This window comes from Pseudochaenichthys georgianus, chromosome 14, assembly GCF_902827115.2.
Source record: "Pseudochaenichthys georgianus chromosome 14, fPseGeo1.2, whole genome shotgun sequence".
Classification (NCBI taxonomy): Eukaryota; Metazoa; Chordata; class Actinopteri; order Perciformes; family Channichthyidae; genus Pseudochaenichthys; species Pseudochaenichthys georgianus.
Window position 1 is genome coordinate 19,316,288 of NC_047516.1, and position 26,618 is coordinate 19,342,905.

The 26,618-nt window shown below is 40.9% G+C and overlaps 1 protein-coding gene and 44 non-coding genes across 45 annotated transcripts in view; 44 read left to right on the forward strand and 1 right to left on the reverse strand.

Annotated features, from left to right (window-relative positions):
- cfap54 (cilia and flagella associated protein 54) overlaps positions 1 to 26,618 on the reverse strand; it is a 78,546-nt gene that overhangs the window by 4,306 nt on the left and 47,622 nt on the right. The gene's annotated exons all lie outside the window — the stretch shown is intronic.
- Positions 150 to 221, forward strand: trnac-gca (transfer RNA cysteine (anticodon GCA)). The gene has a single exon. It is a non-coding gene; the product is annotated as a tRNA-Cys (tRNA).
- trnar-acg (transfer RNA arginine (anticodon ACG)) lies at positions 425 to 497 on the forward strand. Its single transcript has one exon. It is a non-coding gene; the product is annotated as a tRNA-Arg (tRNA).
- On the forward strand, positions 1,985 to 2,056 carry trnac-gca (transfer RNA cysteine (anticodon GCA)). Its single transcript has one exon. It is a non-coding gene; the product is annotated as a tRNA-Cys (tRNA).
- Positions 2,753 to 2,824, forward strand: trnac-gca (transfer RNA cysteine (anticodon GCA)). Its single transcript has one exon. It is a non-coding gene; the product is annotated as a tRNA-Cys (tRNA).
- Positions 3,151 to 3,223, forward strand: trnar-acg (transfer RNA arginine (anticodon ACG)). Its single transcript has one exon. It is a non-coding gene; the product is annotated as a tRNA-Arg (tRNA).
- trnar-acg (transfer RNA arginine (anticodon ACG)) lies at positions 3,747 to 3,819 on the forward strand. The gene has a single exon. It is a non-coding gene; the product is annotated as a tRNA-Arg (tRNA).
- trnac-gca (transfer RNA cysteine (anticodon GCA)) lies at positions 4,525 to 4,596 on the forward strand. The gene has a single exon. It is a non-coding gene; the product is annotated as a tRNA-Cys (tRNA).
- On the forward strand, positions 5,339 to 5,410 carry trnac-gca (transfer RNA cysteine (anticodon GCA)). The gene has a single exon. It is a non-coding gene; the product is annotated as a tRNA-Cys (tRNA).
- Positions 5,736 to 5,808, forward strand: trnar-acg (transfer RNA arginine (anticodon ACG)). The gene has a single exon. It is a non-coding gene; the product is annotated as a tRNA-Arg (tRNA).
- On the forward strand, positions 6,224 to 6,295 carry trnac-gca (transfer RNA cysteine (anticodon GCA)). The gene has a single exon. It is a non-coding gene; the product is annotated as a tRNA-Cys (tRNA).
- trnar-acg (transfer RNA arginine (anticodon ACG)) lies at positions 6,622 to 6,694 on the forward strand. Its single transcript has one exon. It is a non-coding gene; the product is annotated as a tRNA-Arg (tRNA).
- Positions 6,903 to 6,975, forward strand: trnar-acg (transfer RNA arginine (anticodon ACG)). The gene has a single exon. It is a non-coding gene; the product is annotated as a tRNA-Arg (tRNA).
- trnac-gca (transfer RNA cysteine (anticodon GCA)) lies at positions 7,679 to 7,750 on the forward strand. Its single transcript has one exon. It is a non-coding gene; the product is annotated as a tRNA-Cys (tRNA).
- trnar-acg (transfer RNA arginine (anticodon ACG)) lies at positions 8,077 to 8,149 on the forward strand. Its single transcript has one exon. It is a non-coding gene; the product is annotated as a tRNA-Arg (tRNA).
- Positions 8,503 to 8,574, forward strand: trnac-gca (transfer RNA cysteine (anticodon GCA)). Its single transcript has one exon. It is a non-coding gene; the product is annotated as a tRNA-Cys (tRNA).
- Positions 8,900 to 8,972, forward strand: trnar-acg (transfer RNA arginine (anticodon ACG)). Its single transcript has one exon. It is a non-coding gene; the product is annotated as a tRNA-Arg (tRNA).
- Positions 9,678 to 9,749, forward strand: trnac-gca (transfer RNA cysteine (anticodon GCA)). The gene has a single exon. It is a non-coding gene; the product is annotated as a tRNA-Cys (tRNA).
- Positions 10,065 to 10,137, forward strand: trnar-acg (transfer RNA arginine (anticodon ACG)). The gene has a single exon. It is a non-coding gene; the product is annotated as a tRNA-Arg (tRNA).
- Positions 10,544 to 10,615, forward strand: trnac-gca (transfer RNA cysteine (anticodon GCA)). Its single transcript has one exon. It is a non-coding gene; the product is annotated as a tRNA-Cys (tRNA).
- On the forward strand, positions 10,942 to 11,014 carry trnar-acg (transfer RNA arginine (anticodon ACG)). The gene has a single exon. It is a non-coding gene; the product is annotated as a tRNA-Arg (tRNA).
- On the forward strand, positions 11,365 to 11,436 carry trnac-gca (transfer RNA cysteine (anticodon GCA)). Its single transcript has one exon. It is a non-coding gene; the product is annotated as a tRNA-Cys (tRNA).
- Positions 11,761 to 11,833, forward strand: trnar-acg (transfer RNA arginine (anticodon ACG)). The gene has a single exon. It is a non-coding gene; the product is annotated as a tRNA-Arg (tRNA).
- trnar-acg (transfer RNA arginine (anticodon ACG)) lies at positions 12,357 to 12,429 on the forward strand. The gene has a single exon. It is a non-coding gene; the product is annotated as a tRNA-Arg (tRNA).
- trnac-gca (transfer RNA cysteine (anticodon GCA)) lies at positions 14,034 to 14,105 on the forward strand. Its single transcript has one exon. It is a non-coding gene; the product is annotated as a tRNA-Cys (tRNA).
- On the forward strand, positions 15,880 to 15,951 carry trnac-gca (transfer RNA cysteine (anticodon GCA)). Its single transcript has one exon. It is a non-coding gene; the product is annotated as a tRNA-Cys (tRNA).
- On the forward strand, positions 16,652 to 16,724 carry trnac-gca (transfer RNA cysteine (anticodon GCA)). Its single transcript has one exon. It is a non-coding gene; the product is annotated as a tRNA-Cys (tRNA).
- trnar-acg (transfer RNA arginine (anticodon ACG)) lies at positions 17,055 to 17,127 on the forward strand. The gene has a single exon. It is a non-coding gene; the product is annotated as a tRNA-Arg (tRNA).
- Positions 17,656 to 17,728, forward strand: trnar-acg (transfer RNA arginine (anticodon ACG)). The gene has a single exon. It is a non-coding gene; the product is annotated as a tRNA-Arg (tRNA).
- On the forward strand, positions 18,430 to 18,501 carry trnac-gca (transfer RNA cysteine (anticodon GCA)). The gene has a single exon. It is a non-coding gene; the product is annotated as a tRNA-Cys (tRNA).
- On the forward strand, positions 19,242 to 19,313 carry trnac-gca (transfer RNA cysteine (anticodon GCA)). Its single transcript has one exon. It is a non-coding gene; the product is annotated as a tRNA-Cys (tRNA).
- On the forward strand, positions 19,639 to 19,711 carry trnar-acg (transfer RNA arginine (anticodon ACG)). Its single transcript has one exon. It is a non-coding gene; the product is annotated as a tRNA-Arg (tRNA).
- trnac-gca (transfer RNA cysteine (anticodon GCA)) lies at positions 20,125 to 20,196 on the forward strand. The gene has a single exon. It is a non-coding gene; the product is annotated as a tRNA-Cys (tRNA).
- trnar-acg (transfer RNA arginine (anticodon ACG)) lies at positions 20,523 to 20,595 on the forward strand. Its single transcript has one exon. It is a non-coding gene; the product is annotated as a tRNA-Arg (tRNA).
- Positions 20,804 to 20,876, forward strand: trnar-acg (transfer RNA arginine (anticodon ACG)). The gene has a single exon. It is a non-coding gene; the product is annotated as a tRNA-Arg (tRNA).
- trnac-gca (transfer RNA cysteine (anticodon GCA)) lies at positions 21,584 to 21,655 on the forward strand. Its single transcript has one exon. It is a non-coding gene; the product is annotated as a tRNA-Cys (tRNA).
- On the forward strand, positions 21,982 to 22,054 carry trnar-acg (transfer RNA arginine (anticodon ACG)). The gene has a single exon. It is a non-coding gene; the product is annotated as a tRNA-Arg (tRNA).
- trnac-gca (transfer RNA cysteine (anticodon GCA)) lies at positions 22,407 to 22,478 on the forward strand. Its single transcript has one exon. It is a non-coding gene; the product is annotated as a tRNA-Cys (tRNA).
- Positions 22,805 to 22,877, forward strand: trnar-acg (transfer RNA arginine (anticodon ACG)). The gene has a single exon. It is a non-coding gene; the product is annotated as a tRNA-Arg (tRNA).
- Positions 23,584 to 23,655, forward strand: trnac-gca (transfer RNA cysteine (anticodon GCA)). The gene has a single exon. It is a non-coding gene; the product is annotated as a tRNA-Cys (tRNA).
- trnar-acg (transfer RNA arginine (anticodon ACG)) lies at positions 23,982 to 24,055 on the forward strand. The gene has a single exon. It is a non-coding gene; the product is annotated as a tRNA-Arg (tRNA).
- On the forward strand, positions 24,470 to 24,541 carry trnac-gca (transfer RNA cysteine (anticodon GCA)). The gene has a single exon. It is a non-coding gene; the product is annotated as a tRNA-Cys (tRNA).
- On the forward strand, positions 24,868 to 24,940 carry trnar-acg (transfer RNA arginine (anticodon ACG)). The gene has a single exon. It is a non-coding gene; the product is annotated as a tRNA-Arg (tRNA).
- Positions 25,293 to 25,364, forward strand: trnac-gca (transfer RNA cysteine (anticodon GCA)). The gene has a single exon. It is a non-coding gene; the product is annotated as a tRNA-Cys (tRNA).
- trnar-acg (transfer RNA arginine (anticodon ACG)) lies at positions 26,287 to 26,359 on the forward strand. The gene has a single exon. It is a non-coding gene; the product is annotated as a tRNA-Arg (tRNA).

Sequence of the window (26,618 nt, forward strand, 5' to 3'; positions counted from 1 at the left end):
AAGTTCCAACTCTGCTATAAGAATGAAGCGCTTGTGGCCGTTTCAGTATAGTGGGTAGTGCTCAGCGTTGTGGCCACACAGATAAACATGTTTTTCCCCTGCAGTAATGTCCCAGAGACTCTATAATCAACTGATAGCAGGTAACCAGAGGGGGTATAGCTCAGTGGTAGAGCATTTGACTGCAGATCAAGAGGTCCCCAGGCCAAATCTGGGTGCCCCCTACATAATTTGAACCTGATGCTAGCTTTATTGTTGTTGCTTTAAATCGCTCTATCTTCATTTCTTTTTTTAATGTGTGAGTAGATAACAATGTAGATGAAATGAGCGGAAATATGATATGCAGTCTTCCACCAATCTATCACAACACAAAACTCAAAAAAGCATGTGCCAATACTGTTGATGCAGATACCAGAGGGAAATCACAGGGCTAGTGGCGCAACGGATAACGCGTCTGACTACGGATCAGAAGATTCTAGGTTCAAATCATGGCTAGCTCGGATGTTTTAGCAAGGAAATCACTTCAACAATACGTCTCTCCAACATCGTCATGATTAGTCACCAACTGTCACACCCTATCCGTTTTTAAGAGTGCGCTTAAGACCTTCCTTTTTGATAAAGCTTATAGTTAGGGCTGATTAGATTCAGCCCCTAGTTTTACTGATATAGGCTTAGTTTGTCGGGGGACATCTTACTTCTTCCTTCTCTCTGTCTATACCCGTGTACACTCATGTTCCGATTAACCCAGCTTCCCCAAATGTCTTTCTTTTTGGTGTCTATATACGCTGGGATCCGGAGTCATGGATGATCCTGCGGTCCTGTGTCCTGGATCGCGAGCGCTGGATCTTGAGTCGTGGCTGTGGTCCTGGATCATAGGTCCTGGATGGATATCCTCGTGGATTCATCTTCCTATTATACACACATGCATTTCCAAACATTTGGACTACCTATGTTGCAAATGTATTATCTTTTCAATTTACACACGGCATCTTTTGCACGTCTGTCCGTCCTGGCGAGAGGGATCCCTCCTCTGTTGCTCTCCCTGAGGTTTCTCCCATTTTTCCCTTTAAACTGGGTTTTCTTTGGAAGTTTTTCCTTGTACGATGTGAGGGTCTAAGGACAGAGGGTGTCGTATTGTCATACTGATATTCTGTACACACTGTGAAGACCACTGAGACAAATGTAACATTTGTGATATTGGGCTATATAAATAAACATTGATTGATTGATTGATTGAAGTCACAGGGCTAGTGGCGCAAGGTTCAAATCCTGGCTAGCTCGGATGTTTTAGCAAGGAAATCACTTCAACAATACGTCTCTCCAACATTGTCATGATTAGTCACCAACTGCATGAATAACTCTGGACTCTATAATGTCCTATATCCCTTTGCCATTACTACACAGGAGGGTTGGAGAATGATCCAGACGCAGACACAAAGAAATGAATTTCCGGTCCTTTGGTGCAGTTTATTACATTACATGTTACTTGTTAGACGCTTTTATCCAAAGCGACTTACATACTCAATACTGTGGACATCCCCACAGGAGCAATTTTTATAGCAAGTTTATAATGATGTTTTATTTAGCGTTTATATACCAAGGTTTAATTACAGTCAATAGTTGTGGTGAGCATCTGCCGGGCTGGTGAAATCGGTATGCTCTCTTCCTCGTGTGTCCCTTCCTTTCCTGTCACCTATGACCCCTTTTATACACCCGGTGCAGCTAAACCCCGCCACCAAGTGTTTAAAATAGTATTGCACTATACATATAAATTAAATAAACTGACACGCCATCAACACCCATAAAATGGCTCCTACATATGTTGTCACACAATATCAAAGTTGCAACTCTGCTATAAGAATGAAGCGCTTGTGGCCGTTTCAGTATAGTGGGTAGTACTCAGCGTTGTGGCCACACAGATAAACATGTTTTTCCCCTGCAGTAATGTCCCAGAGACTCTATAATCAACTGATTGCAGCTTACCAGAGGGGGTATAGCTCAGTGGTAGAGTATTTGACTGCAGATCAAGAGGTCCCCAGTTCAAATCTGGGTGCCCCCTACATAATTTGAAACTGTGTTTAATGTTATATGTATACAAGCAATGATGTGTTGATCAATTACAAAGCACTCAATGAACAGAGGGACCGTTATCATATAGTTAACCGTACTGTCTGTGTTGCCGCAACAACTCTATTTCGATGCCAGCTTTAATGTTGTTGCTTTAAATCGCTCTATCTTCACTTCTTTTTTTAATGTGTGAGTAGATAACAATGTAGATGAAATGAGCGGAAATATGATATGCAGTCTTCCACCAATCTATCACAACACAGAACTCAGAAAAGCATGTGGCCATACTGTTGTCGCAGATACCAGAGGGAAATCACAGGGCTAGTGGCGCAACGGATAACGCGTCTGAGGAAATCACTTCAACAATACGTCTCTCCAACATCGTCATGATTAGTCACCAACTGCATGAATAAATCTAGACTCTATAATGTCAAGCATTCACCGCTTTCTTGGAGTCTTGTAGGAATTGTTAGTGTTACTTGCTGATCTTCTGTAGTTCAAAAACAAAATTGGGCCCTGAAGGACAAAGTAAGTATTTGTTGTCACAATATTCAAAATTCCAACTCTGCTATAAGATCAATGAAGTGCGCGGTGAATCAAGTGACGGTTAGGATCGTGGTTAATACAAAATATTGTCCTACAATAGTTTCACAGATACTGAATGTGCAACTGAAAACTATTCAATGCAGGGGGTATAGCTCAGTGGTAGAGCATTTGACTGCAGATCAAGAGGTCCCTAGTTCAAATCTGGGTGCCCCCTACATAGTTTGTACCCGCGTGTAATGTTATATGTATACAAGCAATGATGTGCTGATCAATTACAAAGCACTCAATGAACAAATGGGCCGTTATCATATAGTTAACCGTACTGTCTGTGTTGCCGCAACAACTCTATTTCGATGCCAGCTTTAATGTTGTTGCTTAAAATCGCTCTATGTTCACTTCTTTTTTTAATGTGTGAGTAGATAACAATGTAGATGAAATGAGCGGAAATATAATATTAAGTCTTCCACCAATCTATCACAACACAAAACTCAGAAAAACATCTAGCCATACCATTGACACAGACGGCACAGGGAATTCACAGGGCTAGTGGCGCAACGGATAACGCGTCTGACTACGGATCAGAAGATTCTAGGTTCAAATCCTGGCTAGCTCGGATCCCTTTAGACAAGAAATCACTTCAACAGTACATCTCTCCAATTTATAAATGAATAGTCATTGAACATCTGGTACTATGGGTTAATGGGCTTTCAACCAACTGCATAAATAACCCTGGCTGAACCCTATAATGTCAAGCATTCCCAGCATTCATGGAAGCTCGTAGGGCTTTTTAGAATTACTTGCTAATCATCTGTTTTTTCAAAAACAAAATTCGGCCCTGAATGACAAAATCCTTTAAAGTATGTTGTCACACAATATCAAAGTTCCAACTCTGCGATAAGAATGAAGCGCTTGTGGCCGTTTCAGTATAGTGGGTAGTACTCAGCGTTGTGGCCACACAGATAAACATGTTTTCCCCTGCAGTAATGTCCCAGAGACTCTATAATCAACTGATAAGAAAACAATGTAGATTAAATGAGAGGAAATATAATATCCAGTCTTCCACCAATATATCACAACACAGAACTCAGAAAAACATCTTGCCATACTGTTGACGCAGATACTAGCGGTAAATTACAGGGCTAGTGGCGCAACGGATAACGCGTCTGACTACGGATCAGAAGATTCTAGGTTCAAATCCTGGCTAGCTCGGATGTTTTAGCAAGGAAATCACTTCAACAATATGTCTCTCCAACATCGTCATGATTAGTCACCAACTGCATGAATAACTCTGGACTCTATAATGTCCTATATCCCTTTGCCATTACTACACAGGAGGGTTGGAGAGTGATCCAGACGCAGACACAAAGAAATGAATTTCCGGTCCTTTGGTGCAGTTTATTACATTACATGTTACTTGTTAGACGCTTTTATCCAAAGCGACTTACATACTCAATACTGTGGACATCCCCACAGGAGCAATTTTTATTGCAAGTTTATAATGATGTTTTATTTAGCGTTTATATACCAAGGTTTAATTACAGTCAATAGTTGTGGTGAGCATCTGCCGGGCTGGTGAAATCGGTATGCTCTCTTCCTCGTGTGTCCCTTCCTTTCCTGTCACCTATGACCCCTTTTATACACCCGGTGCAGCTAAACCCCGCCACCAAGTGTTTAAAATAGTATTGCACTATACATATAAATTAAATAAACTGATACGCCATCAACACCCATAAAATGGTCCTACATATGTTGTCACACAATATCAAAGTTCCAACTCTGCTATAAGAATGAAGCGCTTGTGGCCGTTTCAGTATAGTGGGTAGTACTCAGCGTTGTGGCCACACAGATAAACATGTTTTTCCCCTGCAGTAATGTCCCAGAGACTCTATAATCAACTGATTGCAGCTTACCAGAGGGGGTATAGCTCAGTGGTAGAGCATTTGACTGCAGATCAAGAGGTCCCTAGTTCAAATCTGGGTGCCCCCTACATAATTTGAACCTGTGTTTAATGTTATATGTATACAAGCAATGATGTGTTGATCAATTACAAAGCACTCAATGAACAGAGGGACTCTTATCATATAGTTAACCTGTGTTGCCGCAACAACTCTATTTCGATGCCAGCTTTAATGTTGTTGCTTAAAATCGCTCTATCTTCACTTCTTTTTTTAATGTGTGAGTAGATAACAATGTAGATGAAATGAGCGGAAATATGATATGTAGTCTTCCACCAATCTATCACAACACAGAACTCAGAAAAACACCTTGCCATACTGTTGACGCAGATACTAGTGGTAAATTACAGGGCTAGTGGCGCAACGGATAAAGCGTCTGACTACGGATCAGAAGATTCTAGGTTCAAAACCCACTAGCTCGGATGTTTTAGCAAGGAAATCACTTCAACAATACGTCTCTCCAACATCGTCATGATTGGTCACCAACTGCATGAATAAATCTAGACTCTATAATGTCAAGCATTCACAGCTTTCTTGGAGTCTTATAGGAATTGTTAGTGTTACTTGCTGATCTTCTGTAGTTCAAAAACAAAATTGGGCCCTGAAGGACAAAGTAAGTATTTGTTGTCACAATATTCAAAATCCCAACTCTGCTATAAGATCAATGAAGTGCGCGGTGAATCAAGTGACGGTTAGGATAGTGGTTAATAAAAAATATTGTCCTACAATAGTTTCACAGATACTGAATGTGCAACTGAAAACTATGTAATGCAGGGGGTATAGCTCAGTGGTAGAGCATTTGACTGCAGATCAAGAGGTCCCTAGTTCAAATCTGGGTGCCCCTACATAGTTTGTACCCGCGTGTAATGTTATATGTATACAAGCAATGATGTGCTGATCAATTACAAAGCACTCAATGAACAAATGGGCCGTTATCATATAGTTAACCGTACTGTCTGTGTTGCCGCAACAACTCTATTTCGATGCCAGCTTTAATGTTGTTGCTTAAAATCGCTCTATCTTCACTTCTTTTTTTAATGTGTGAGTAGATAACAATGTAGATGAAATGAGCGGAAATATGATATGTAGTCTTCCACCAATCTATCACAACACAGAACTCAGAAAAGCATGTGGCCATACTGTTGACGCAGATACCAGAGGGAAATCACAGGGCTAGTGGCGCAACGGATAACGCGTCTGACTACGGATCAGAAGATTCTAGGTTCAAATCCTGGCTAGCTCGGATCCCTTTAGACAAGAAATCACTTCAACAGTACATCTCTCCAATTTATAAATGAATAGTCATTGAACATCTGGTACTATGGGTTAATGGACTTTCAACCAACTGCATAAATAACCCTGGCTGAACCCTATAATGTCAAGCATTCCCAGCATTCATGGAAGCTCGTAGGGCTTTTTAGAATTACTTGCTAATCATCTGTTTTTTCAAAAACAAAAATTCGGCCCTGAATGACAAAATCCTTTAAAGTATGTTGTCACACAATATCAAAGTTCCAACTCTGCGATAAGAATGAAGCGCTTGTGGCCGTTTCAGTATAGTGGGTAGTACTCAGCGTTGTCGCCACACAGATAAACATGTTTTCCCCCTGCAGTAATGTCCCAGAGATTCTATAATCAACTGATAGCAGGTTACCAGAGGGGGTATAGCTCAGTGGTAGAGCATTTGACTGCAGATCAAGAGGTCCCCAGTTCAAATCTGGGTGCCCCCTACATAATTTGAACCTGTGTTTAATGTTATATGTATACAAGCAATGATGTGCTGATCAATTACAAAGCACTCAATGAACAGAGGGACCCTTATCATATAGTTAACCGTACTGTCTGTGTTGCCGCAACAACTCTATTTCGATGCCAGCTTTAACGTTGTTGCTTAAAATCGCTCTATCTTCACTTCTTTTTTTAATGTGTGAGTAGATAACAATGTAGATGAAATGAGCGGAAATATGATATGTAGTCTTCCACCAAGCTATCACAACACAGAACTCAGAAAAGCATGTGGCCATACTGTTGTCGCAGATACCAGAGGGAAATCACAGGGCTAGTGGCGCAACGGATAACGCGTCTGACTACGGATCAGAAGATTCTAGGTTCAAATCCTGGCTAGCTCGGATGTTTTAGCAAGGAAATCACTTCAACAATACGTCTCTCCAACATCGTCATGATTAGTCCCAGAGACTCTATAATCAACTGATAAGAAAACAATGTAGATTAAATGAGAGGAAATATAATATCCAGTCTTCCACCAATATATCACAACACAGAACTCAGAAAAACATCTTGCCATACTGTTGACGCAGATACTAGCGGTAAATTACAGGGCTAGTGGCGCAACGGATAACGCGTCTGACTACGGATCAGAAGATTCTAGGTTCAAATCCTGGCTAGCTCGGAAGTTTTAGCAAGGAAATCACTTCAACAATATGTCTCTCCAACATCGTCATGATTAGTCACCAACTGCATGAATAACTCTGGACTCTATAATATCCTATATCCCTTTGTCATTACTACACAGGAGGGTTGGAGAGTGATCCAGACGCAGACACAAAGAAATGAATTTCCGGTCCTTTGGTGCAGTTTATTACATTACATGTTACTTGTTAGACGCTTTTATCCAGAGCGACTTACATACTCAATACTGTGGACATCCCCACAGGAGCAATTTTTATTGCAAGTTTATAATGATGTTTTATTTAGCGTTATATACCAAGGTTTAATTACAGTCAATAGTTGTGGTGAGCATCTGCCGGGCTGGTGAAATCGGTATGCTCTCTTCCTCGTGTGTCCCTTCCTTTCCTGTCACCTATGACCCCTTTTATACACCCGGTGCAGCTAAACCCCGCCACCAAGTGTTTAAAATAGTATTGCACTATACATATAAATTAAATAAACTGACACGCCATCAACACCCATAAAATGGCTCCTACATATGTTGTCACACAATATCAAAGTTCCAACTCTGCGATAAGAATGAAGCGCTTGTGGCCGTTTCAGTATAGTGGGTAGTACTCAGCGTTGTGGCCACACAGATAAACATGTTTTCCCTGCAGTAATGTCCCAGAGACTCTATAATCAACTGATTGCAGCTTACCAGAGGGGGTATAGCTCAGTGGTAGAGCATTTGACTGCAGATCAAGAGGTCCCCAGTTCAAATCTGGGTGCCCCCTACATAATTTGAACCTGTGTTTAATGTTATATGTATACAAGCAATGATGTGTTGATCAATTACAAAGCACTCAATGAACAGAGGGACCCTTATCATATAGTTAACCGTACTGTCTGTGTTGCCGCAACAACTCTATTTCGATGCCAGCTTTAATGTTGTTGCTTAAAATCGCTCTATCTTCACTTCTTTTTTTAATGTGTGAGTAGATAACAATGTAGATGAAATGAGCGGAAATATGATATGCAGTCTTCCACCAATCTATCACAACACAGAATTCAGAAAAGTATGTGACCATACTGTTGTCGCAGATACCAGAGGGAAATCACAGGGCTAGTGGCGCAACGGATAACGCGTCTGACTACGGATCAGAAGATTCTAAGTTCAAATCCTGGCTAGCTCGGATGTTTTAGCAAGGAAATCACTTCAACAATACGTCTCTCCAACATCGTCATGATTAGTCCACCAACTGCATGAATACATCTAGACTCTATAATGTCAAGCATTCACAGCTTTCTTGGAGTCTTGTAGGAATTGTTAGTGTTACTTGCTGATCTTCTGTAGTTCAAAAACAAAATTGGGCCCTGAAGGACAAAGTAAGTATTTGTTGTCACAATATTCAAAATCCCAACTCTGCTATAAGATCAATGAAGTGCGCGGTGAATCAAGTGACGGTTAGGATCGTGGTTAATAAAAAATATTGTCCTACAATAGTTTCACAGATACTGAATGTGCAACTGAAAATTATTTAATGCAGGGGGTATAGCTCAGTGGTAGAGCATTTGACTGCAGATCAAGAGGTCCCTAGTTCAAATCTGGGTGCCCCTACATAGTTTGTACCCGCGTGTAATGTTATATGTATACAAGCAATGATGTGCTGATCAATTACAAAGCACTCAATGAACAATGGGGCCGTTATCATATAGTTAACCGTACTGTCTGTGTTGCCGCAACAACTCTATTTCGATGCCAGCTTTAATGTTGTTGCTTAAAATCGCTCTATCTTCACTTCTTTTTTTAATGTGTGAGTAGATAACAATGTAGATGAAATGAGCGGAAATATGATATGTAGTCTTCCACCAAGCTATCACAACACAGAACTCAGAAAAGCATGTGACCATACTGTTGTCGCAGATACCAGAGGGAAATCACAGGGCTAGTGGCGCAACGGATAACGCGTCTGACTACGGATCAGAAGATTCTAGGTTCAAATCCTGGCTAGCTCGGATGTTTTAGCAAGGAAATCACTTCAACAATACGTCTCTCCAACATCGTCATGATTAGTCACCAACTGCATGAATAACTCTGGACTCTATAATGTCCTATATCCCTTTGTCATTACTACACAGGAGGGTTGGAGAGTGATCCAGACGCAGACACAAAGAAATGAATTTCCGGTCCTTTGGTGCAGTTTATTACATTACATGTTACTTGTTAGACGCTTTTATCCAAAGCGACTTACATACTCATACTGTGGACATCCCCACAGGAGCAATTTTTATTGCAAGTTTATAATGATGTTTTATTTAGCGTTTATATACCAAGGTTTAATTACAGTCAATAGTTGTGGTGAGCATCTGCCGGGCTGGTGAAATCGGTATGCTCTCTTCCTCGTGTGTCCCTTCCTTTCCTGTCACCTATGACCCCTTTTATACACCCGGTGCAGCTAAACCCCGCCACCAAGTGTTTAAAATAGTATTGCACTATACATATAAATTAAATAAACTGACACGCCATCAACACCCATAAAATGGCTCCTACATATGTTGTCACACAATATCAAAGTTCCAACTCTGCGATAAGAATGAAGCGCTTGTGGCCGTTTCAGTATAGTGGGTAGTACTCAGCGTTGTGGCCACACAGATAAACATGTTTTTCCCCTGCAGTAATGTCCCAGAGACTCTATAATCAACTGATTGCAGCTTACCAGAGGGGGTATAGCTCAGTGGTAGAGCATTTGACTGCAGATCAAGAGGTCCCTAGTTCAAATCTGGGTGCCCCCTACATATTTACCCTGTGTAATGTTATATGTATACAAGCAATGATGTGATCAATTACAAAGCACTCAATGAACAGAGGGACCGTTATCATATAGTTAACCGTACTGTCTGTGTTGCCGCAACAACTCTATTTCGATGCCAGCTTTAATGTTGTTGCTTAAAATCGCTCTATCTTCACTTCTTTTTTTAATGTGTGAGTAGATAACAATGTAGATGAAATGAGCGGAAATATATTAAGTCTTCCACCAATCTATCACAACACAAAACTCAGAAAACATCTAGCCATACCATTGACACAGACGGCACAGAGACTTCACAGGGCTAGTGGCGCAACGGATAACGCGTCTGACTACGGATCAGAAGATTCTAGGTTCAAATCCTGGCTAGCTCGGATCCCTTTAGACAAATCACTTCAACAGTACATCTCTCCAATTTATAATGAATAGTCCATTGAACATCTGGTACTATGGGTTAAGGGCTTTCAACCAACTGCATAAATAACCCTGGCTGAACCCTATAATGTCAAGCATTCCCAGCATCAGAAGCTCGTAGGGCTTTTTAGAATTACTTGCTAATCATCTGTTTTTTCAAAACAAAATTCGGCCCTGAATGACAAAATCCTTTAAAGTATGTTGTCACACAATATCAAAGTTCCAACTCTGCGATAAGAATGAAGCGCTTGTGGCCGTTTCAGTATAGTGGGTAGTACTCAGCGTTGTGGCCACACAGATAAACATGTTTTTCCCCTGCAGTAATGTCCCAGAGACTCTATAATCAACTGATTGCAGCTTACCAGAGGGGGTATAGCTCAGTGGTAGAGCATTTGACTGCAGATCAAGAGGTCCCCAGTTCAAATCTGGGTGCCCCCTACATAATTTGAACCTGTGTTTAATGTTATATGTATACAAGCAATGATGTGTTGATCAATTACAAAGCACTCAATGAACAGAGGGACCCTTATCATATAGTTAACCGTACTGTCTGTGTTGCCGCAACAACTCTATTTCGATGCCAGCTTTAATGTTGTTGCTTAAAATCGCTCTATCTTCACTTCTTTTTTTAATGTGTGAGTAGATAACAATGTAGATGAAATGAGCGGAAATATGATATGTAGTCTTCCACCAATCTATCACAACACAGAACTCAGAAAAGCATGTGACCATACTGTTGTCGCAGATACCAGAGGGAAATCACAGGGCTAGTGGCGCAACGGATAACGCGTCTGACTACGGATCAGAAGATTCTAGGTTCAAATCCTGGCTAGCTCGGATGTTTTAGCAAGGAAATCACTTCAACAATACGTCTCTCCAACATCGTCATGATTAGTCACCAACTGCATGAATAAATCTAGACTCTATAATGTCAAGCATTCACAGCTTTCTTGGAGTCTTGTAGGAATTGTTAGTGTTACTTGCTGATCTTCTGTAGTTCAAAAAAAATTGGGCCCTGAAGGACAAAGTAAGTATTTGTTGTCACAATATTCAAAATCCCAACTCTGCTATAAGATCAATGAAGTGCGCGGTGAATCAAGTGACGGTTAGGATCGTGGTTAATAAAAAATATTGTCCTACAATAGTTTCACAGATACTGAATGTGCAACTGAAAACTATTTAATGCAGGGGGTATAGCTCAGTGGTAGAGCATTTGACTGCAGATCAAGAGGTCCCTAGTTCAAATCTGGGTGCCCCCTACATAGTTTGTACCCGCGTGTAATGTTATATGTATACAAGCAATGATGTGCTGATCAATTACAAAGCACTCAATGAACAAATGGGCCGTTATCATATAGTTAACCGTACTGTCTGTGTTGCCGCAACAACTCTATTTCGATGCCAGCTTTAATGTTGTTGCTTAAAATCGCTCTATCTTCACTTCTTTTTTAATGTGTGAGTAGATAACAATGTAGATGAAATGAGCGGAAATATATATGTAGTCTTCCACCAATCTATCACAACACAAAACTCAGAAAAACATCTAGCCATACCATTGACACAGACGGCACAGGGAATTCACAGGGCTAGTGGCGCAACGGATAACGCGTCTGACTACGGATCAGAAGATTCTAGGTTCAAATCCTGGCTAGCTCGGATCCCTTTAGACAAGAAATCACTTCAACAGTACATCTCTCCAATTTATAAATGAATAGTCATTGAACATCTGGTACTATGGGTTAATGGGCTTTCAACCAACTGCATAAATAACCCTGGCTGAACCCTATAATGTCAAGCATTCCCAGCATTCATGGAAGCTCGTAGGGCTTTTTAGAATTACTTGCTAATCATCTGTTTTTTCAAAAACAAAATTCGGCCCTGAATGACAAAATCCTTTAAAGTATGTTGTCACACAATATCAAAGTTCCAACTCTGCGATAAGAATGAAGCGCTTGTGGCCGTTTCAGTATAGTGGGTAGTACTCAGCGTTGTGGCCACACAGATAAACATGTTTTCCCCTGCAGTAATGTCCCAGAGACTCTATAATCAACTGATAAGAAAACAATGTAGATTAAATGAGAGGAAATATAATATCCAGTCTTCCACCAATATATCACAACACAGAACTCAGAAAAACATCTTGCCATACTGTTGACGCAGATACTAGCGGTAAATTACAGGGCTAGTGGCGCAACGGATAACGCGTCTGACTACGGATCAGAAGATTCTAGGTTCAAATCCTGGCTAGCTCGGATGTTTTAGCAAGGAAATCACTTCAACAATATGTCTCTCCAACATCGTCATGATTAGTCACCAACTGCATGAATAACTCTGGACTCTATAATGTCCTATATCCCTTTGCCATTACTACACAGGAGGGTTGGAGAGTGATCCAGACGCAGACGGCTGTCAAACGATTACAATTTGTAATCAGATTAATCACAGCTTAAAAATTAATTAATCATGATTAATCACCATTCGAACTATATCCAAAATATGCCATTTATTTATGTACATTGTTGGGAATGGAAAGATAAATGAAAGAAGGCGGATATATCCATTTAACATACAATATCTATGTTTATTATAACATTTTTCTGCGTGTCAAAATGAAAGACAACCCACACACCTATCAATCATCAAACCGTGGGGTCTTAATTCATTACGTGTTGATTTCTATCAACGGGGGAGTACTTCAGGAAAGTCGACAGGGGGGGGCGGCGGCGGCTAGTGGAGTACTTCGTGACCACAGAGTGTGAACGTTGTGATCAGCTGTTTTAGCGCAGTTCTCCAGTGATGGGGGGAGTCTCCCTCCGCAGCCGGTCGGCGTAGTTTTGGCACAATTCCGTTGTACAGACCGACGTTAACAGCAGCCCTCTCTGTGCAAACGGAGACCGACTCTGTCGTCCGGTGATCTAACCGCCTTCTGGAAAAGCTTCACAAGTACGTCGGTATGCAAATGCACTTTGTGACACAAGTGACGTTACGCATTTCAGATTACGCACATAACCTGCGTACCAGTTATGTGCACCCCTGTACTACAGCAAAAGTATTCTCCGTCGGGACTTCCTGCAACAACACCACGCCGTTATCTTGATTCTGATTGGCCAGAAGACATTATCAAAGATGTTCTATTGAGAAGACGATCACTATGTGACAAAACATTTCAAAACCGTGGCTACTGAAATCAATCTTACTAACTGCTGTCTGTGCAATTTACTCCGCGCGTGTTGGCAGACTTTATTTTGCTTACTTTAACATAATTTTTCATGGTGGGGCTAAGCCATTTCTTGGTATGGGTGTAGCCTACCCCAGCCATACCCTGGTGCTGCCACTGTTGGCACGTATGGGGCGGGCCATTCTGCCCATGCGTTAAATGCATTAAATATTTTAACGCAATTAATTCAAAAAATTAATTACCGCCGTTAACGCGATAATTTTGACAGCACTAGTTTATATACCAAGGTTTAATTACAGTCAATAGTTGTGGTGAGCATCTGCCGGGCTGGTGAAATCGGTATGCTCTCTTCCTCCTGTGTCTCGTCCTTTCCTGTCACCTATGACCCCTTTTATACACCCGGTACAGCTAAACCCCGCCACCAAGTGTTTAAAATAGTATTGCACTATACATATAAATTAAATAAACTGACATGCCATCAACACCCATAAAATGGCTCCTACATATGTTGTCACACACTATCAAAGTTCCAACTCTGCTATAAGAATGAAGCGCTTGTGGCCGTTTCAGTATAGTGGGTAGTGCTCAGCGTTGTGGCCACACAGATATAAACATGTTTTTTCCCCTGCAGTAATGTCCCAGAGACTCTAATAATCAACTGATAGCAGGTAACCAGAGGGGGGTATAGCTCAGTGGTAGAGCATTTGACTGCAGATCAAGAGGTCCCCAGGCCAAATCTGGGTGCCCCCCTACATAATTTGAACCTGATGCTAGCTTTATTGTTGTTGCTGCTTTAAATCGCTCTATCTTCATTTCTTTTTTTAATGTGTTGAGTAGATAACAATGTAGCATGAAATGAGCGGAAATATGATATGCAGTCTTCCACCAATCTATCACAAACACAAAACTCAAAAAAGCATGTTGCCAATACTGTTGATGCAGGATACCAGAGGTAAATCACCTATGGCTAGTGGCGCACGGATAACGCGTCTGACTACGGATAGAAGGCATTCCTAGGTTTCAAATCATGGGCTAGCTCGGATGTTTAGCAAGGAAATCACATTGCAACAATACGTCTCGTCCAACTCTCATGATTAGTCCACCAACTGTCACCACCCTATCCGTTTTTAAGAGTGCGCTTAAGACCTTCCTTTTTGATAAAGCTTATAGTTAGGGGCTGATTAGATTCAGCCCCTAGTTTTTACTGATATAGGCTTAGTTTGTCGGGGACATATTACTTTCTTCCTTCTCTCTGGTCTATACCCGTGTACACTCATGTTCCGATTAACCCAGCTTCCCCCAAATGTCTTTCTTTTGGTGTCTATATACGCTGGGATCCGGAGTCATGGATGATCCTGCGGTCCTGTGTCCTGGATCGCGAGCGCTGGATCTTGAGTCGTGGCTGTGGTCCTGGATCATAGTCCTGGATGGATATCCTCGTGGATTCATCTTCCTATTATACACACATGCATTTCCAAACATTTGGACTACCTATGTTGCAAATGTATTATCTTTTCAATTTACACACGGCATCTTTTGCACGTCTGTCCGTCCTGGCGAGAGGGATCCCTCCTCTGTTGCTCTCCCTGAGGTTTCTCCCATTTTTCCCTTAAACTGGGTTTTCTTTGGAAGTTTTTCCTTGTACGATGTGAGGGTCTAAGGACAGAGGGTGTCGTATTGTCATACTGATATTCTGTACACACTGTGAAGACCCACTGAGACAAATGTAACATTTGTGATATGGGCTATATAAATAAACATTGATTGATTGATTGATGAAGTCACAGGGCTAGTGGCGCAAGGTTCAAATCCTGGCTAGCTCGGATGTTTTAGCAAGGAAATCACTTCAACAATACGTCTCTCCAACATTGTCATGATTAGTCACCAACTGCATGAATAACTCTGGACTCTATAATGTCCTATATCCCTTTGCCATTACTACACAGGAGGGTTGGAGAATGATCCAGACGCAGACACAAAGAAAGAATTTCGGTCCTTTGGTGCAGTTTATTACATTACATGTTACTTGTTAGACGCTTTTATCCAAAGCGACTTACATACTCAATACTTGTGGACATCCCCACAGGAGCAATTTTTATAGCAAGTTTATAATGATGTTTTATTTAGCGTTATATACCAGGTTTAATACAGTCAATAGTTGTGGTGAGCATCTGCCGGGCTGGTGAAATCGGTATGCTCTCTTCCTCGTGTGTCCCTTCCTTTCCTGTCACCTATGACCCATTTTATACACCCGGTGCCAGCTAACCCCGCCACCAAGTGTTTAAAATAGTATTGGCACTATACATATAAATTAAATAAACTGACACGCCATCAACACCATAAAATGGCTCCTACATATGTGTCACACAATATCAAAGTTGCAACTCTGCTATAAGAATGAAGCGCTTGTGGCCGTTTTCAGTATAGTGGGTAGTACTCAGCGTTGTGGCCACACAGATAAACATGTTTTTCCCCTTGCAGATGTCCCAGAGACTCTATAATCAACTGATTGCAGCTTACCAGAGGGGGTATAGCTCAGTGGTAGAGTATTTGACTGCAGATCAAGAGGTCCCCAGTTCAAATCTGGGTGCCCCCTACATAATTTGAAACTGTGTTTAATGTTATATGTATACAAGCAATGATGTGTTGATCAATACAAAGCACTCAATGAACAGAGGGACCGTTATCATATAGTTAACCCGTACTGTCTGTGTTGCCGCAACAAACTCTATTTCGATGCCAGCTTTAATGTTGTTGCTTTAAATCAGCTTCTATCTTCACTTCTTTTTTTAATGTGTGAGTAGATAACAATGTAGATGAAATGAGCGGAAATATGATATGCAGGTCTTCCACCAATCTATCACAAACACAGAACTCAGAAAAGCATTTGGCCATACTGTTGTCGCAGATACCAGAGGGAAATCACAGGGCTAGTGGCGCAACGGATAACGCGTCTGAGGAAATCACTTCAAACATATACGTCCTCTCCAACATCGTCATGATTAGTCACCAACTGCATGAATAATCTAGACTCTATAATGTCAAGCATTCACCGCTTTCTTGGAGTCTTGTAGGAATTGTTAGTGTTACTTTGCTGATCTTCTGTAGTCAAAAACAAATGGGGCCCTGAAGGACAAAGTAAGTATTTGTTGTCACAATATTCAAATTCCAACTCTGCTATAAGATCAATGAAGTGCGCGGTGAATCAAGTGACGGTTAGGATCGTGTTAATACAAAATATTGTCCTACAATAGTTTCACAGATACTGAAGTGCAACTGAACAACTATTCAATGCAGGGGGTATAGCTCAGTGGTAGAGCATTTGACTGCAGATCAAGAGGTCCCTAGTTCAAATCTGGGATGCCCCCTACATAGTTTGTTACCCGCGTGTAATGTTATATGTATACAAGCAATGATGTGCTGATCATTACAAAGCACTCAATGAACAAATGGGCCGTTATCATATAGTTAACCGTACTGTCTGTGTTGGCCGCAACAACTCTATTTCGATGCCAGCTTTAATGTTGTTGCTTAAAAAAAAATCGCTCTAGTTCACTTCTTTTTTTAATGTGTGAGTAGATAACAATGTAGATGAAATGAGCGGAAATATAATATTAAGTCTTCCACCAATCTATCACAACACAAAACTCAGAAAAACATCTAGCCATACATTGACACAGACGGCACAGGGAATTCACAGGGCTAGTGGCGCAACGGATAACGCGTCTGACTACGGATCAGAAGATTCTAGGTTCAAATCCTGGCTAGCTCGGATCCCTTTAGACAAGAAATCACTTCAACAGTAACATCTCTCCAATTTATAAATGAATAGTCATTGAACATCTGGTACTATGGGTTAATGGGCTTTCAACCAACTGCATAAATAACCCTGGCTGAACCCTATAATGTCAAGCATTCCCAGCATTCATGAAGCTCGTAGGGCTTTTTAGAATTACTTGCTAATCATACTGTTTTTTCAAAAAACAAAATTCGGCCCTGAATGACAAAATCCTTTAAAGTATGTTGTCACACAATATCAAAGTTCCAACTCTGGCGATAAGAATGAAGCGCTTGTGGCCGTTTCAGTATAGTGGGTAGTACTCAGCGTTGTGGCCACACAGATAAACATGTTTTCCCCTGCAGTAATGTCCCAGAGACTCTATAATCAACTGATAAGAAAACAATGTAGATTAAATGAGAGGAAATATAATATCCAGTCTTCCACCAATATATCACAAACACAGAACTCAGAAAAAACATCTTGCCATACTGTTGACGCAGATACTAGCGGTAAATTACAGGGCTAGTGGCGCAACGGATAACGCGTCTGACTACGGATCAGAAGATTCTAGGTTCAAATCCTGGCTAGCTCGGATGTTTTAGCAAGGAAATCACTTCAACAATATGTCTCTCCAACATCGTCATGATTAGTCACCAACTGCATGAATAACTCTGGACTCTATAATGTCCTATATCCCTTTGCCATTACTACACAGGAGGGTGGAGAGTGATCCAGACGCAGGACACAAAGAAATGAATTTCCGGTCCTTTGGTGCAGTTTATTACATTACATGTTACTTGTTAGACGCTTTTATCCAAAGCGACTTACATACTCAATACTGTGGACATCCCCACAGGAGCAATTTTTATTGCAAGTTATAATGATGTTTTATTTAGCGTTTATATACCAAGGTTAATTACAGTCAATAGTTGTGGTGAGCATCTGCCGGGCTGGTGAAATCGGTATGCTCTCTTCCTCGTGTGTCCCTTCCTTTCCTGTCACCTATGACCCCTTTTATACACCCGGTGCAGCTAACCCCGCCACCAAGTGTTTAAAATAGTATTGCACTATACCATAGAAATTAAATAAACTGATACGCCATCAACACCCATAAAATGGTCCTACATATGTGTCACACAATATCAAGTTCCAACTTCTGCTATAAGAATGAAGCGCTTGTGGCCGTTTCAGTATAGTGGGTAGTACTCAGCGTTGTGGCCACACAGATAAACATGTTTTTCCCCTGCAGTAATGTCCCAGAGACTCTATAATCACTGATTGCAGCTTACCAGAGGGGGTATAGCTCAGTGGTAGAGCATTTGACTGCAGATCAAGAGGTCCCTAGTTCAAATCTGGGTGCCCCCTACATAATTTGAACCTGTGTTTAATGTTATATGTATACAAGCAATGATGTGTTGATCAATTACAAAGCACTCAATAACAGAGGGACTCTTATCATATAGTTAACCTGTGTTGCCGCAACAACTCTATTTCGATGCCAGCTTAATGTTGTTGCTTAAAATCGCTCTATCTTCACGTTCTTTTTTTAATGTGTGAGTAGATAACAATGTAGATGAAATGAGCGGAAATATGATATGTAGTCTTCCACCAATCTATCACAACACAGAACTCAGAAAAACACCTTGCCATACTGTTGACGCAGATACTAGTGTGTAAATTACAGGGCTAGTGGCGCAACGGATAAAGCGTCTGACTACGGATCAGAAGATTCTAGGTTCAAAACCCACTAGCTCGGATGTTTTAGCAAGGAATCACTTCAACAATACGTCTCTCCAACATCGTCATGATTGGTCACCAACTGCATGAATAAATCTAGACTCTATAATGTCAAGCATTCACAGCTTTCTTGGAGTCTTATAGGAATTGTTAGTGTTACTTGCTGATCTTCTGTAGTTCAAAACAAAATTGGGCCCTGAAGGACAAAGTAAGTATTTGTTGTCACAATATTCAAAATCCCAACTCTGCTATAAGATCAATGAAGTGCGCGGTGAATCAAGTGACGGTTAGGATAGTGGTTAATAAAAAATATTGTCCTACAATAGTTTCACAGATACTGAATGTGCAACTGAAAACTATGTAATGCAGGGGGTATAGCTCAGTGGTAGAGCATTTGACTGCAGATCAAGAGGTCCCTAGTTCAAATCTGGGTGCCCCTACATAGTTTGTACCCGCGTGTAATGTTATATGTATACAAGCAATGATGTGCTGATCAATTACAAAGCACTCAATGAACAAATGGGCCGTTATCATATAGTTAACCGTACTGTCTGTGTTGCCGCAACAACTCTATTTCGATGCCAGCTTTAATGTTGTTGCTTAAAATCGCTCTATCTTCACTTCTTTTTTTAATGTGTGAGTAGATAACAATGTAGATGAAATGAGCGGAAATATGATATGTAGTCTTCCACCAATCTATCACAACACAGAACTCAGAAAAGCATGTGGCCATACTGTTGACGCAGATACCAGAGGGAAATCACAGGGCTAGTGGCGCAACGGATAACGCGTCTGACTACGGATCAGAAGATTCTAGGTTCAAATCCTGGCTAGCTCGGATCCCTTTAGACAAGAAATCACTTCAACAGTACATCTCTCCAATTTATAAATGAATAGTCATTGAACATCTGGTACTATGGGTTAATGGACTTTCAACCAACTGCATAAATAACCCTGGCTGAACCCTATAATGTCAAGCATTCCCAGCATTCATGGAAGCTCGTAGGGCTTTTTAGAATTACTTGCTAATCATCTGTTTTTTCAAAAACAAAATTCGGCCCTGAATGACAAAATCCTTTAAAGTATGTTGTCACACAATATCAAAGTTCCAACTCTGCGATAAGAATGAAGCGCTTGTGGCCGTTTCAGTATAGTGGGTAGTACTCAGCGTTGTCGCCACACAGATAAACATGTTTTCCCCTGCAGTAATGTCCCAGAGATTCTATAATCAACTGATAGCAGGTTACCAGAGGGGGTATAGCTCAGTGGTAGAGCATTTGACTGCAGATCAAGAGGTCCCCAGTTCAAATCTGGGTGCCCCCTACATAATTTGAACCTGTGTTTAATGTTATATGTATACAAGCAATGATGTGCTGATCAATTACAAAGCACTCAATGAACAGAGGGACCCTTATCATATAGTTAACCGTACTGTCTGTGTTGCCGCAACAACTCTATTTCGATGCCAGCTTTAACGTTGTTGCTTAAAATCGCTCTATCTTCACTTCTTTTTTTAATGTGTGAGTAGATAACAATGTAGATGAAATGAGCGGAAATATGATATGTAGTCTTCCACCAAGCTATCACAACACAGAACTCAGAAAAGCATGTGGCCATACTGTTGTCGCAGATACCAGAGGGAAATCACAGGGCTAGTGGCGCAACGGATAACGCGTCTGACTACGGATCAGAAGATTCTAGGTTCAAATCCTGGCTAGCTCGGATGTTTTAGCAAGGAAATCACTTCAACAATACGTCTCTCCAACATCGTCATGATTAGTCCCAGAGACTCTATAATCAACTGATAAGAAAACAATGTAGATTAAATGAGAGGAAATATAATATCCAGTCTTCCACCAATATATCACAACACAGAACTCAGAAAAACATCTTGCCATACTGTTGACGCAGATACTAGCGGTAAATTACAGGGCTAGTGGCGCAACGGATAACGCGTCTGACTACGGATCAGAAGATTCTAGGTTCAAATCCTGGCTAGCTCGGAAAGTTTTAGCAAGGAAATCACTTCAACAATATGTCTCTCCAACATCGTCATGATTAGTCACCAACTGCATGAATAACTCTGGACTCTATAATATCCTATATCCCTTTGTCATTACTACACAGGAGGGTTGGAGAGTGATCCAGACGCAGACACAAAGAAATGAATTTCCGGTCCTTTGGTGCAGTTTATTACATTACATGTTACTTGTTAGACGCTTTTATCCAGAGCGACTTACATACTCAATACTGTGGACATCCCCACAGGAGCAATTTTATTGCAAGTTTATAATGATGTTTTATTTAGCGTTTATATACCAAGGTTTAATTACAGTCAATAGTTGTGGTGAGCATCTGCCGGGCTGGTGAAATCGGTATGCTCTCTTCCTCGTGTGTCCCTTCCTTTCCTGTCACCTATGACCCCTTTTATACACCCGGTGCAGCTAAACCCCGCCACCAAGTGTTTAAAATAGTATTGCACTATACATATAAATTAAATAAACTGACAACGCCATCAACACCCATAAAATGGCTCCTACATATGTTGTCACACAATATCAAAGTTCCAACTCTGCGATAAGAATGAAGCGCTTGTGGCCGTTTCAGTATAGTGGGTAGTACTCAGCGTTGTGGCCACACAGATAAACATGTTTTTCCCCTGCAGTAATGTCCCAGAGACTCTATAATCAACTGATTGCAGCTTACCAGAGGGGGTATAGCTCAGTGGTAGAGCATTTGACTGCAGATCAAGAGGTCCCCAGTTCAAATCTGGGTGCCCCCTACATAATTTGAACCTGTGTTTAATGTTATATGTATACAAGCAATGATGTGTTGATCAATTACAAAGCACTCAATGAACAGAGGGACCCTTATCATATAGTTAACCGTACTGTCTGTGTTGCCGCAACAACTCTATTTCGATGCCAGCTTTAATGTTGTTGCTTAAAATCGCTCTATCTTCACTTCTTTTTTTAATGTGTGAGTAGATAACAATGTAGATGAAATGAGCGGAAATATGATATGCAGTCTTCCACCAATCTATCACAACACAGAATTCAGAAAAGTATGTGACCATACTGTTGTCGCAGATACCAGAGGGAAATCACAGGGCTAGTGGCGCAACGGATAACGCGTCTGACTACGGATCAGAAGATTCTAAGTTCAAATCCTGGCTAGCTCGGATGTTTTAGCAAGGAAATCACTTCAACAATACGTCTCTCCAACATCGTCATGATTAGTCACCAACTGCATGAATACATCTAGACTCTATAATGTCAAGCATTCACAGCTTTCTTGGAGTCTTGTAGGAATTGTTAGTGTTACTTGCTGATCTTCTGTAGTTCAAAAACAAAATTGGGCCCTGAAGGACAAAGTAAGTATTTGTTGTCACAATATTCAAAATCCCAACTCTGCTATAAGATCAATGAAGTGCGCGGTGAATCAAGTGACGGTTAGGATCGTGGTTAATAAAAAATATTGTCCTACAATAGTTTCACAGATACTGAATGTGCAACTGAAAATTATTTAATGCAGGGGGTATAGCTCAGTGGTAGAGCATTTGACTGCAGATCAAGAGGTCCCTAGTTCAAATCTGGGTGCCCCCTACATAGTTTGTACCCGCGTGTAATGTTATATGTATACAAGCAATGATGTGCTGATCAATTACAAAGCACTCAATGAACAAATGGGCCGTTATCATATAGTTAACCGTACTGTCTGTGTTGCCGCAACAACTCTATTTCGATGCCAGCTTTAATGTTGTTTGCTTAAAATCGCTCTATCTTCACTTCTTTTTTAATGTGTGAGTAGATAACAATGTAGATGAAATGAGCGGAAATATGATATGTAGTCTTCCACCAAGCTATCACAACACAGAACTCAGAAAAGCATGTGACCATACTGTTGTCGCAGATACCAGAGGGAAATCACAGGGCTAGTGGCGCAACGGATAACGCGTCTGACTACGGATCAGAAGATTCTAGGTTCAAATCCTGGCTAGCTCGGATGTTTTAGCAAGGAAATCACTTCAACAATACGTCTCTCCAACATCGTCATGATTAGTCACCAACTGCATGAATAACTCTGGACTCTATAATGTCCTATATCCCTTTGTCATTACTACACAGGAGGGTTGGAGAGTGATCCAGACGCAGACACAAAGAAATGAATTTCCGGTCCTTTGGTGCAGTTTATTACATTACATGTTACTTGTTAGACGCTTTTATCCAAAGCGACTTACATACTCAATACTGTGGACATCCCCACAGGAGCAATTTTTATTGCAAGTTTATAATGATGTTTTATTTAGCGTTTATATACCAAGGTTTAATTACAGTCAATAGTTGTGGTGAGCATCTGCCGGGCTGGTGAAATCGGTATGCTCTCTTCCTCGTGTGTCCCTTCCTTTCCTGTCACCTATGACCCCTTTTATACACCCGGTGCAGCTAAACCCCGCCACCAAGTGTTTAAAATAGTATTGCACTATACATATAAATTAAATAAACTGACACGCCATCAACACCCATAAAATGGCTCCTACATATGTTGTCACACAATATCAAAGTTCCAACTCTGCGATAAGAATGAAGCGCTTGTGGCCGTTTCAGTATAGTGGGTAGTACTCAGCGTTGTGGCCACACAGATAAACATGTTTTTCCCCTGCAGTAATGTCCCAGAGACTCTATAATCAACTGATTGCAGCTTACCAGAGGGGGTATAGCTCAGTGGTAGAGCATTTGACTGCAGATCAAGAGGTCCCTAGTTCAAATCTGGGTGCCCCCTACATAGTTTTTACCCGTGTGTAATGTTATATGTATACAAGCAATGATGTGCTGATCAATTACAAAGCACTCAATGAACAGAGGGACCGTTATCATATAGTTAACCGTACTGTCTGTGTTGCCGCAACAACTCTATTTCGATGCCAGCTTTAATGTTGTTGCTTAAAATCGCTCTATCTTCACTTCTTTTTTTAATGTGTGAGTAGATAACAATGTAGATGAAATGAGCGGAAATATAATATTAAGTCTTCCACCAATCTATCACAACACAAAACTCAGAAAAACATCTAGCCATACCATTGACACAGACGGCACAGAGACTTCACAGGGCTAGTGGCGCAACGGGATAACGCGTCTGACTACGGATCAGAAGATTCTAGGTTCAAATCCTGGCTAGCTCGGATCCCTTTAGACAAGAAATCACTTCAACAGTACATCTCTCCAATTTATAAATGAATAGTCATTGAACATCTGGTACTATGGGTTAATGGGCTTTCAACCAACTGCATAAATAACCCTGGCTGAACCCTATAATGTCAAGCATTCCCAGCATTCATGGAAGCTCGTAGGGCTTTTTAGAATTACTTGCTAATCATCTGTTTTTTCAAAAACAAAATTCGGCCCTGAATGACAAAATCCTTTAAAGTATGTTGTCACACAATATCAAAGTTCCAACTCTGCGATAAGAATGAAGCGCTTGTGGCCGTTTCAGTATAGTGGGTAGTACTCAGCGTTGTGGCCACACAGATAAACATGTTTTTCCCCTGCAGTAATGTCCCAGAGACTCTATAATCAACTGATTGCAGCTTACCAGAGGGGGTATAGCTCAGTGGTAGAGCATTTGACTGCAGATCAAGAGGTCCCCAGTTCAAATCTGGGTGCCCCCTACATAATTTGAACCTGTGTTTAATGTTATATGTATACAAGCAATGATGTGTTGATCAATTACAAAGCACTCAATGAACAGAGGGACCCTTATCATATAGTTAACCGTACTGTCTGTGTTGCCGCAACAACTCTATTTCGATGCCAGCTTTAATGTTGTTGCTTAAAATCGCTCTATCTTCACTTCTTTTTTTAATGTGTGAGTAGATAACAATGTAGATGAAATGAGCGGAAATATGATATGCAGTCTTCCACCAATCTATCACAACACAGAACTCAGAAAAGCATGTGACCATACTGTTGTCGCAGATACCAGAGGGAAATCACAGGGCTAGTGGCGCAACGGATAACGCGTCTGACTACGGATCAGAAGATTCTAGGTTCAAATCCTGGCTAGCTCGGATGTTTTAGCAAGGAAATCACTTCAACAATACGTCTCTCCAACATCGTCATGATTAGTCACCAACTGCATGAATAAATCTAGACTCTATAATGTCAAGCATTCACAGCTTTCTTGGAGTCTTGTAGGAATTGTTAGTGTTACTTGCTGATCTTCTGTAGTTCAAAAACAAAATTGGGCCCTGAAGGACAAAGTAAGTATTTGTTGTCACAATATTCAAAATCCCAACTCTGCTATAAGATCAATGAAGTGCGCGGTGAATCAAGTGACGGTTAGGATCGTGGTTAATAAAAAATATTGTCCTACAATAGTTTCACAGATACTGAATGTGCAACTGAAAACTATTTAATGCAGGGGGTATAGCTCAGTGGTAGAGCATTTGACTGCAGATCAAGAGGTCCCTAGTTCAAATCTGGGTGCCCCCTACATAGTTTGTACCCGCGTGTAATGTTATATGTATACAAGCAATGATGTGCTGATCAATTACAAAGCACTCAATGAACAAATGGGCCGTTATCATATAGTTAACCGTACTGTCTGTGTTGCCGCAACAACTCTATTTCGATGCCAGCTTTAATGTTGTTGCTTAAAATCGCTCTATCTTCACTTCTTTTTTTAATGTGTGAGTAGATAACAATGTAGATGAAATGAGCGGAAATATGATATGTAGTCTTCCACCAATCTATCACAACACAAAACTCAGAAAAACATCTAGCCATACCATTGACACAGACGGCACAGGGAATTCACAGGGCTAGTGGCGCAACGGATAACGCGTGTGACTACGGATCAGAAGATTCTAGGTTCAAATCCTGGCTAGCTCGGATCCCTTTAGACAAGAAATCACTTCAACAGTACATCTCTCCAATTTATAAATGAATAGTCATTGAACATCTGGTACTATGGGTTAATGGGCTTTCAACCAACTGCATAAATAACCCTGGCTGAACCCTATAATGTCAAGCATTCCCAGCATTCATGGAAGCTCGTAGGGCTTTTTAGAATTACTTGCTAATCATCTGTTTTTTCAAAAACAAAATTCGGCCCTGAATGACAAAATCCTTTAAAGTATGTTGTCACACAATATCAAAGTTCCAACTCTGCGATAAGAATGAAGCGCTTGTGGCCGTTTCAGTATAGTGGGTAGTACTCAGCGTTGTGGCCACACAGATAAACATGTTTTCCCCTGCAGTAATGTCCCAGAGACTCTATAATCAACTGATAAGAAAACAATGTAGATTAAATGAGAGGAAATATAATATCCAGTCTTCCACCAATATATCACAACACAGAACTCAGAAAAACATCTTGCCATACTGTTGACGCAGATACTAGCGGTAAATTACAGGGCTAGTGGCGCAACGGATAACGCGTCTGACTACGGATCAGAAGATTCTAGGTTCAAATCCTGGCTAGCTCGGATGTTTTAGCAAGGAAATCACTTCAACAATATGTCTCTCCAACATCGTCATGATTAGTCACCAACTGCATGAATAACTCTGGACTCTATAATGTCCTATATCCCTTTGCCATTACTACACAGGAGGGTTGGAGAGTGATCCAGACGCAGACACAAAGAAATGAATTTCCGGTCCTTTGGTGCAGTTTATTACATTACATGTTACTTGTTAGACGCTTTTATCCAAAGCGACTTACATACTCAATACTGTGGACATCCC